This window comes from Octopus bimaculoides, chromosome 9 (assembly GCF_001194135.2).
Source record: "Octopus bimaculoides isolate UCB-OBI-ISO-001 chromosome 9, ASM119413v2, whole genome shotgun sequence".
Lineage (NCBI taxonomy): Eukaryota > Metazoa > Mollusca > Cephalopoda > Octopoda > Octopodidae > Octopus > Octopus bimaculoides.
This window is the reverse complement of record NC_068989.1, coordinates 11,340,304-11,350,131: the sequence shown is the minus strand read 5'-3', so window position 1 is coordinate 11,350,131 and position 9,828 is coordinate 11,340,304. Positions and strand designations below refer to the sequence as shown.

Below are 9,828 nucleotides of genomic sequence, written 5' to 3'. Positions count from 1 at the left end.
GGGGGGGGGGACCTTGTTTGTGACTGTGAAGCGAACTTCTTCTGAACCATTACTTAACCATGCTGTGCCTACATGAAGAACACGCATCTGACTTCAACAAAAATGTGGACAATTAACAGTCAGAATAGGAAAGAGTTACACACAGAATATAAACAGGGAAAGTACAGAGCACAGAGAGAGAGAAAGAGAGAAAGATAAAGAGAGAGGGTGGAGGAGGAGGAGAGGTCATTCTGTAATGAGTCTCAATACAGAGGAGAAGAAGGAGTCTCACTGTATCGTGTAAGAAGAATTCCACACATATCCATAATAGGATAGACAGCCACACCAGAAAGGAGTGTTGCGTATGCTACTTTATAAAAACAAAAATCATCATACAAATAACCCTACAACTTCAGAGCAGACTACTATGAAAGGGGTTCAATTGGAACGAGTCTATTTGTTCTTTTTTCTTTTTACAACTTGTTCTTTTTTTTTGTTGTTTTTTTTCAAATACCAAATATGCATAATTCAACCATGAAGATGGGAACCTGTTTTCCGTCACAGCCAGGCAAATTACCTACAGAAGCAAATGTTATGTGAGTGTGCTTTGCTCAGGAGCACAACAACAATGGGCCTAGTATAAGTTAAACATCAGAACTTAATAACACAAGGTGAGGTAGTCTAGCACCTTAAACTCACAAACACTGTCACTGTACCCAATAGACGCAGACACACGGATATTTTACACTTTATAATTTTTTTAATATTTTTTTTTTATTGCTACTTTGATGTATAAATTTCTGGATCTGCAGAGCACTGTGTGATAATGTTAACAATATTGATCTCTCTTTCTCTCTCTCTCCCTTTCTCTCTCTCTCTCTCTCTCTCCCTTTCTCTCTCTCTCTCACACACACACACATACACACACACAAGACGTACTTCAGCATAATGTCTCTCAACCAAATTTTTCCATTTCCCACACACAAGATACTGGTTACCTTAAGAGTATAATGGAAGAAATATGCTTATCATGTCAAGCAGTGGAACAAGTCTGAAACCAAATGAGATGTTTTACATTATACGTGGTCTGATCAATAAGTAACCGGACTGTTGCCATAGTAACGAAACCAAAGCATGCAAAGTAAAGCCACTAGGCAAAGATTGACCTTAAATTCTTCAGTACAGGTGCACTAAATTTTAACATTCTAGCTCACTTCCGCTGTGTCCAGCAATGCTTGGAAGGAAGGTGTGTAGTGTATGATCATTACATTGACCATGACAGAGAAAGTTGAGCAGAAAACCTGCATCAAATTTTGCCAAAAACTTGGCGATACCTGCTCAGAGTCCTACGCAAAATTTTCAAAAAGTTTTCATTGTTCTTGACACAATCAAGATCTTGTGCAACTGAAACCTGAGTGGTCAGCTGAAAATAGTTTTGGCACAAATTTGGCAGACACACGTCTCATACCCTAATGTGTTGCATATTTTACAAGCAAGGAAGTAATATTTCAAATACACTTGTGTATATAATGTAAAATATACTATATGGTTTCATGTATATACATATATGTGTGTGCGTGTGTGGGTATTTATATATAATCCAAATAAGACAAAGAAAGATGACTAGTTACAATTGTTTCTGTAGCACCCCGTTTTTAATATTAATTCATGCAAAAGTTCCATATGAAAAGTAACATAATACTCATGGGTTTTAAACACTAGAGCAGCACTTCATCAGATTTGCATTAAAAGATGCGCTCTTACAACACAAGTCTAGCGAAATGCCACTTTAGTATTGAAAACTGCGAATATTACATAACTTTCCACATTGAACTTTTTTGCATGCAATGGCATTAAAAACAGAGTTGGTACTGAAACAATTGTAAATGGTCATTAATGATGCGATAAACTATTTCTTCATCTTCGAATTTGGTTTATATTTTACTTTCTGTTAAACTCACACATTGGTTTTTCCGATATGACACCTGAATTTTCTACACCCAAAGAATTTCAGTCTTAAGACTACAATTCAAGAGCATAGATATCCTCAAGCCAGGGTTGAGTGCTGCGTTGAGAATAATCCATTTTTCTACCCTTTCAAGACACACACACACACATATATAAACATACATACATACATACATACATACATATATATATAAATTCAATAATAGCGTGAGGTATTATTGTATAGTAATGCCCTTATATAAATAAATATATATATAAATAAATACATATATATATATATATATATATATATATATATATATATATATATATATATATATATATATATATATATATGGGAGAATTTACGAAAAAAAACAACAACAGACGAGGACAGGTGGTGTAAACAACAAAAGGATGTATTAGTTTGACGCTCAGGAATGCAGAAAGTCTTTAATGTTTCGAGCTACGCTCTTCAACAGAAAGAATACGGAGAAAACAAGGAGAAAAACACGGAGAAAAAAAATTGAATGTTTTGGTCAGCGATTAATCATGGCGATATATATATATATATATATATTCTATTTTGAAACATAAATTTATGGATTTTCAGAGAACTGTTTGGTAACATTAAAAATTTCAATAATAATTTGATTTTATTCTATAGTTAACGTTGTTTAGAACATAATCCTCCAACTTGTTTTCACCATATCAAAACTCTCAATTCTGTCTTCATTTCAGTTTCTTAGTTAAGGTTGTTTACAGCATAACACTCAAACACACAAATGTTGTAACAAGCAGATTAAGATTATTATAAATATCTTTTACAGACTTAATGTTAGTTTATTTTTTTAAAAATATATATATTAGAGAGGGAGACCGATTTAAAAGGTAACAACCAATAATAATAACATACTCACCACTAGCAGCAAAGAAAATGGTAGCAGAGAAACACTTACCTAAACAAACACAAAGAAAAAAAAAAAGAGAACCATTAGTATCTTAGTAACAAGAATGAATGTTTATTTTTAACACAAAAGATGAAAGTTTTCTAATATTTATTTTATGAAACTTACTACATAAAATGAAAATATATGTAGTGCTGCATTTTGAATAAAGAGAAAGAAAATAAAGAGAGAAAGAGTTGAGTTAGATCAACCCCAGTACATGACCCTCGTCATCATTATCATCATTTAACATTCTTTTTTCTGTGCTGTCATGGGTTGGGTGGTTTGACAAGAACAGAGGAGCCAGAGGGTTTCACCAGGTCCTATGTCTGCTTTGGCATGGTTTCTACAGTTGGATGCCCATCCTAATGCTAACCATTTAACAGAATGTACTGGGTGCCTTTTATGTGACACTCACACTGGTGGGGTTGCCAAGTACCAGTAAGATAAGATCTCTCAAATGAGCAGAATACAGAGCTGAGCAGGCTACAGACCCATCAGTTGCAGCCAGTTGCTGAAATGTCGAGGCTATAAAACTCTAGATACAACACTCCCCACGGCAATTTCACTGTACTCTTTCCCTCACTTTTCTAAATAACACAAATCTTTCCAAAACTGACCACCACCACCACCAGCTTCCTTTGATTCCATTTTATCTGTTAGAATTAAGTATGATGACCACAAATACAGCATAGTGCTAGGATATAGACCAATAAACATAAAACAAGTGTTTATCTGCTATTTTATCAACTCAGCTGCCCATTTGTGGTTCTTAAATAGTCATTCACAGGAACAGATCATTCGTCAGCCTAGTAAGACTAATACTAGAAACTAGAAACAATCATCCTAAAAACCTACAAATCATACTGGTATGTAATTAACACAAAGCAGAACATTTAATTAGGACAATAACTTCTTCAAAGTTGAATAAACAACATTAATACAGTTTCATACACAAAAAGACACACTGTTCTCTTTAAACTTTCCCACCCGCTCACCCACACTCCTAAATGTCTACTACTACAGCTGCTGCTACTATTGCTGCTGCTGCTGCTGCTGCTGCTACTGCTACTACTACTACTACTACTACTACAGTTGCTGCTGCTGCTACTCTACTATAGTTGCTGCTACTACTACTACTACTACTATACAACAACTACTACTACTACAGTTGCTACTACTACTACTACAGTTGCTGCTGCTATACTACTACTATTATACTACTACTACTACTACTACTACTACTACTACTACTACTACTACTACTACTACTACAGCTGTTACTACTACAGCTGTTACTACTACTACTACTACTACAACAGCTGCTGTTGCTACTACTACTACTGCTGCTACTACTACTGTTGCTTCTGCTACTACTACTACTACTACTACTGCTGCTGCTGCTTATTCCTACTGCTTGTTCCATCACAAGCTATAAAAGATGCAGCTTCTTCAGTTATATTCCAAAAGATTTCTGGAGATCTTTCATCTTTTACTTGCTTCAGTCATTCGACTGTGGCCATGCTGGGGTACTGCCTTGAAGGGTTTAGTCGAACAATTTGACCCTGTTACTTACAGTCTGATATTTATTTTGTTGATCTGGTTTGCCAAACTGCTGAGTTACGAGGACATGAATCAAAACCAATTGCCCGGCTGCAGGGAGTACAAAGATACAATGACATGCATACGTGTGTGTGTGTGTGTGTGTGTGTGTGTGTGTATGTATGAGTGTGTGTACACAACAGGCTTCACACAGTTTCCTATTTCTTTACTGCCCACAAGGGGCTACACACAGAGGGGACAAACAAGGACAGACAAAGGGATTAAGTCGATTATATCGACCCCAGTGCGTAACTGGTACTTATTTAATTGACCCCGAAAGGATGAAAGGCAAAGTCGACCTCGACGGAATTTGAACTCAGAACGTAGCGGCAGACGAAATACCGCTAAGCATTTCGCCTGGCATGCTAATGTTTCTGCCAGGCTTCCTCACAGTTTCTGTCTACCAAATTCACTCACAAGGCATTGGTTGGATCAGGGCTATAATAAAAGACACTTCACAAAAGTACCATGTGGTGAAGCTGAACCATGAAACCACATGATTACAAAACGAGCTTCTAAACCACACTACTTTAAATAAATACAATTGAAAACCATTGTGTTTTTTGCAACTTTGCCAATAGAATATGGATCTGGAGATCAATTAAAGCAACCATAACCGTTACTTCTTAATCACAGCCATTCCTATGCCTATAGCTGAAAGCTACTTTTGAATTTCATTCTATGTTCCTCAGTCCCCGATAGGAATTTACACCTTTTTGTGGCCATACTGGGGTACTACTTTGAAGAATTTTAGTGGAATAAATCAACCCTAGTACTTTTTTTTTTTAAAGCCGAGTATTTATTTTATTGGTCCCCATTTGCCAAACTGCTAGGTTATGGGGAAATAAACACATCAACACTGGTTGTCAAGTAGTGGTAGGAGACAAAACACATGAATGCACACACAGATAGTTACAATGGGCTGCTTTCAGTTTTAACCATTTATACCCACTCACAAGCCTTTGGTTAGTCCGAGGCAATAGTAGAAGACACTTGCCAAAGGCGGCGAGCTGGCAGAATCGTTAGCACGCCGGGCGAAATGCATAGCAGTATTTCGTCTGCCGTTACGTTCTGAGTTCAAATCCCGCCGAGGTCAACTTTGCCTTTCATCCTTTCGGGGTCGATAAATTAAGTACCAGTTATGCACTGGGGTCGATATAATCGACTTAATCCGTTTGTCTGTCCTTGTTTGTCCCCTCTGTGTGTAGCCCCTTGTGGGCAATAAAAAAAAAGAAGACACTTGCCAAAGGTGCAACACTGTGGGACTGAACCTGAAACCATGTGATCGGGAAGCAATTATCTTACCGCACAGCCATGCCTGCACCTACTTGAAGTTCAGATCATGCAACACTGGAGACAATATTACCTCTGAACTAAAAACTAAAAATGAGGTAGGTTAAATTGCCAATGTATATGATCATCATCAGTCTTCTCAAATTCTAGTCTTTATATTTGATTACATTTCAACTAAATCGGTGTGAAAGTTAATCTGATAAAAGAATATTCTAAAACAACATGCAACTATGACAATCCTTAGTCAATAAAGAATGTTCTGAATGTCTTTGAGAATGCTCCCTCGCCACCTATCACTAATCCTGTTCAATATGATATTGTGCAGATAAGTTTAGACCTACTGGGTAGGTTACAAGTGGGAAAATTAGAGTGTGTGAGAAAGCGCCGGTGATTTATTTCTGCCTGGAGGGCGCAGCTGGGAGAGGAAATAGCGCCTGGAATGGAGGATGGATGGGGGCTAGGATACACTGAGCCTTATTTCATAGCAATTCCAACCACCTTTGCTTTTTTATTATATATATTACATCATCGTGGAGGCGCAATGGCCCAGTGGTTAGGGCAGCAGACTCGCGGTCATAGGATCGCAGTTTCGATTCCCAGACCGGGCGTTGTGAGTGTTTATTGAGCGAAAACACCTAAAGCTCGACGAGGCTCCGGCAGGGGATGGTGGCAAACCCTGCTGTACTCTTCCACCACAACTTTCTCTCACTCTTACTTCCTGTTTCTGTTGTGCCTGTAATTCAAAAGGGTCAGCCTTGTCACACTGTGTCACGCTGAATATCCCTGAGAACTACATTAAGGGTACACGTGTCTGTGGAGTGCTCAGCCACTTGCACGTTAATTCCAAGAGCAGGCTATTCCGTTGATCAGATCAACTGGAACCCTCGACGTCATAAGCGACGGAGTGCCAACAATTACATCATCACCCTTTCTCTGTCTGTTTGTCTTTCATCCTTCTATTTACTGTATCATTATTACTATTTCTGCTACTCCACACAACCAGACATCCCCTACTCATTTCTGACGCCATCGTCCCACCCTTTTTCCTACCCACCTTCATACTCTGAAGGACCATACTGTTGACACCACACCATCATTATTTTTTTTATCACTTTCCAGCACCTTCTGACCACTTCCACCTTCTCTTCTTAAAGTTCTTCTATAATAAAAAAAAACCCAATTCTGCTCTGGTTATTTTCTTTCATATTTTTAAGAGTCAATGAAACAATACTAGTAGAGCACAGGGGTTGATATAAGTGACAAGTCCCCGAAATTTCAGGTCTTGTGCCTTTAACAGAAAGGATCATTATTATTATTATTATTATTATTATTATTATTATTATTATTATTATCATTGTTATTATTAGGGTGATGAGCTGATAGAATCATTAGTGTGCCAGGAGTTCAAATTCCACCTTTCATCCTTTCGGGTCCAATAAAGTGAGTACTAGCTGAACACTGGGATCAATGTAATTGACTCCTCCACTCCCCTAAAATCACTGCCCTTGTGGAAAAATGAATAAAGTGAAGATGAATGAGGAGGAAGAGGAGGAAGAGTGGAGATTATATTATTTTTTTATCTTTGTACTGACTGACTTGAAATCTAGCAAGCACAATTAGGAATTGTCATTTTTTGCTAATTGAGAATATAATACATAAATGATGAAGAAAGAGAGAGACAGACATACACCTAAATATTAAATACACACACATACATGCACATATATGCACACACACACACACACACACACACATATATATATATATGGCACAGACATGGCTGTGTGTTTAAGAAATTTGCTTCCAACCACATGCTTTCAGGTTCAATCTCATGGCACGATATCTTAGACAAGTGTCTTCTACTTTAGCCCCAAATAATGAAAAGCCTTGTAAAAGAATTTTGTAGGCAGACACTGGCTGGAAGAAGCCCACCTTGTGTGTGTATATACGTATGAGTATGTGTGTGTGTGTATGTGTGCATATGTATACAGATGCGTGTGTGTATATACATACATGTGTGTGTGTGTGTGTGTGTTTTTTCGCATATTCTCCAAATACTGCAAGCAACAAGTGGTGAAACTATTTGTTATTCCTCCCGTTAACTAATTGTCCAGAGGCTATACATCTTCAGAGACGTGTGAAATAAAAAATCCCTTACAGGGGTGGCAGGGGACACAGTTAAGTGTTGATGACAGGATGAGCATCTAACTGTAAAGCACTGCCTCGATAATGCATTCATCTAACCCATGCTGGTATAGAAAGTCCAGATGTAAAAACAAACAAAATGAACAACACACACACACACACACACACACACACACACACACACACACACACACACACACACACACACACACACACACACACACAGGGCTCTGAAAAGTTGTGGTTTGATATCTGGAAGTGCTCTCAATTCTAAAGCACATGATGACAAATATGTTAAGCCTCACCTTTACACCTACACATGCATGAGTAACTTAGAATTAAATAAACAACTATCACAGGTTTGTTATTTCCTTGGAAAAATACTTTCAGTGGTCCAAAGGAATGTATAGAATATAGAAGAATAAAACGAAAAAAGGAATATGGGGAGGTTTTTTTCCACTCTTTTAGGGGTAAAATTCAACTTTCTAAAACCCATAAAAGTTGAAATGCTTTAATGTTTTAATTAACTTTGTTACCAATAAGGTATTGTTCTCTCTCTCCCCCTATCTCAGACACACACACACACACACACAGGTGCAGTTAAGAAACTTGTTTTGCAAACATGTGGGTTTCAAGTTCAATCCTAATTCATTGATGCCTTGGGCAAGTGTTTTTCACAATAGCCTCAGGTTGACCAATGCATGTAAGTGACTCTGGTAGACAGAAATTCTATGGAAGCCTGTCGTGTGTGTGTCTTTTTTGTATTTGTGTTATGTTTGTCCCCTATGACCAACTGATGACAAGCGCCAATTTATTTGTCCCCGTAAGTTAGAAGCACAGCAAAAAAGATTGATAGAATAAGTTTTGGGATCAGTTTCTTTGACTACACCCTTCAAAACAATGCTCTACTGTGGCCCAATGAATAAAACAAATAGAAGATAGATAAATATATATATTTTTTTATTTGTTTCAGTCAATTTGACTGCAGCCATGTTGGAGCACCGCCTTTAGTCGAACATAGGGCTTCTATCAGTTTCCATCTACCAAATCAATTCACAAGTCTTTCGTCAGCCCGAGGCTATAGTAGAAGACACTTGCCCAAGGTGCCACACAGTGGGATTGAACCCGGAACCATGTGGTCGGTAAGCAAGCTACTTACCACACAGCCATGCCTGCACCTGTATGTATATATATATATATACACACACACACACACACACATAACGGGCTTCTTTTCAGTTTCTGTCTACCAAATGTACTCACAAGCCTTTGGTCAGCACGAGTCTATAGTAGAAGACACTTGCCCAAGGTGCCACCTAGTGGGACTGAACCCAGAGCCATGTGTTTGGGAAGCAAGCTTCTTACCACACAGCCACTCCTGCGCCTAACAGCCACACCTACAGTAGAAGTATACAATTAATTTATTGCTCATAAACTTTAACAACAAAACATTATGCGGACCCTCAGCAAGGGTCTTGTGGACCTTTGTTAGGGACCATTGGTGTAGAGCAACTGCATCAAACAAAGAGAAATCCAATAATGTTGTTGTTACTATTGCTGCTGCTGCTGCTGCTGCTGGTGGTGGTGATGATGATGATGATAGGAAATGTTGATAGGAAATATCTGACCGGCGTTGCCTTTTGTCTTCATAATGCAGTTTCTGTTTCCCAAGTAAGAAGATTTTAATGAAAACAATCTAATTGTCCAGACAATAAGAAAAGCTCTTGTTTTCTTAATTCTATTTTGGTCTGAATTAATTAATCAAAGAACTTGCTGATTAGATAATCCCAAAAATGGTTAGAAGTTTGACAACTTTTTTTCGTTTTGTTTTTGTTTTTGTTTTGCAAAACAGCTTAACTCCGTGTGTGTGTGTGTGTGTGTGTGTGTGTGTGTGAGAGAGAGAGAGAGAGAGAGA

At 37.9% G+C, this 9,828-nt stretch overlaps 1 protein-coding gene across 8 annotated transcripts in view; it reads right to left on the bottom strand.

Annotated features, from left to right (window-relative positions):
* Positions 1–9,828, bottom strand: part of LOC106879997 (uncharacterized) — a 320,939-nt gene that overhangs the window by 90,664 nt on the left and 220,447 nt on the right. For 3 of the 8 annotated variants that reach the window (XM_052970418.1, XM_014929780.2, XM_052970415.1), the window contains exon 2: positions 2,847–2,885. The exons of the other annotated variants lie outside the window; for them this stretch is intronic. The gene's annotated coding sequence lies outside the window, so the exon portion shown is untranslated. The remainder of the gene's footprint in view (positions 1–2,846; positions 2,886–9,828) is intronic. 8 annotated transcript variants of the gene reach the window in all.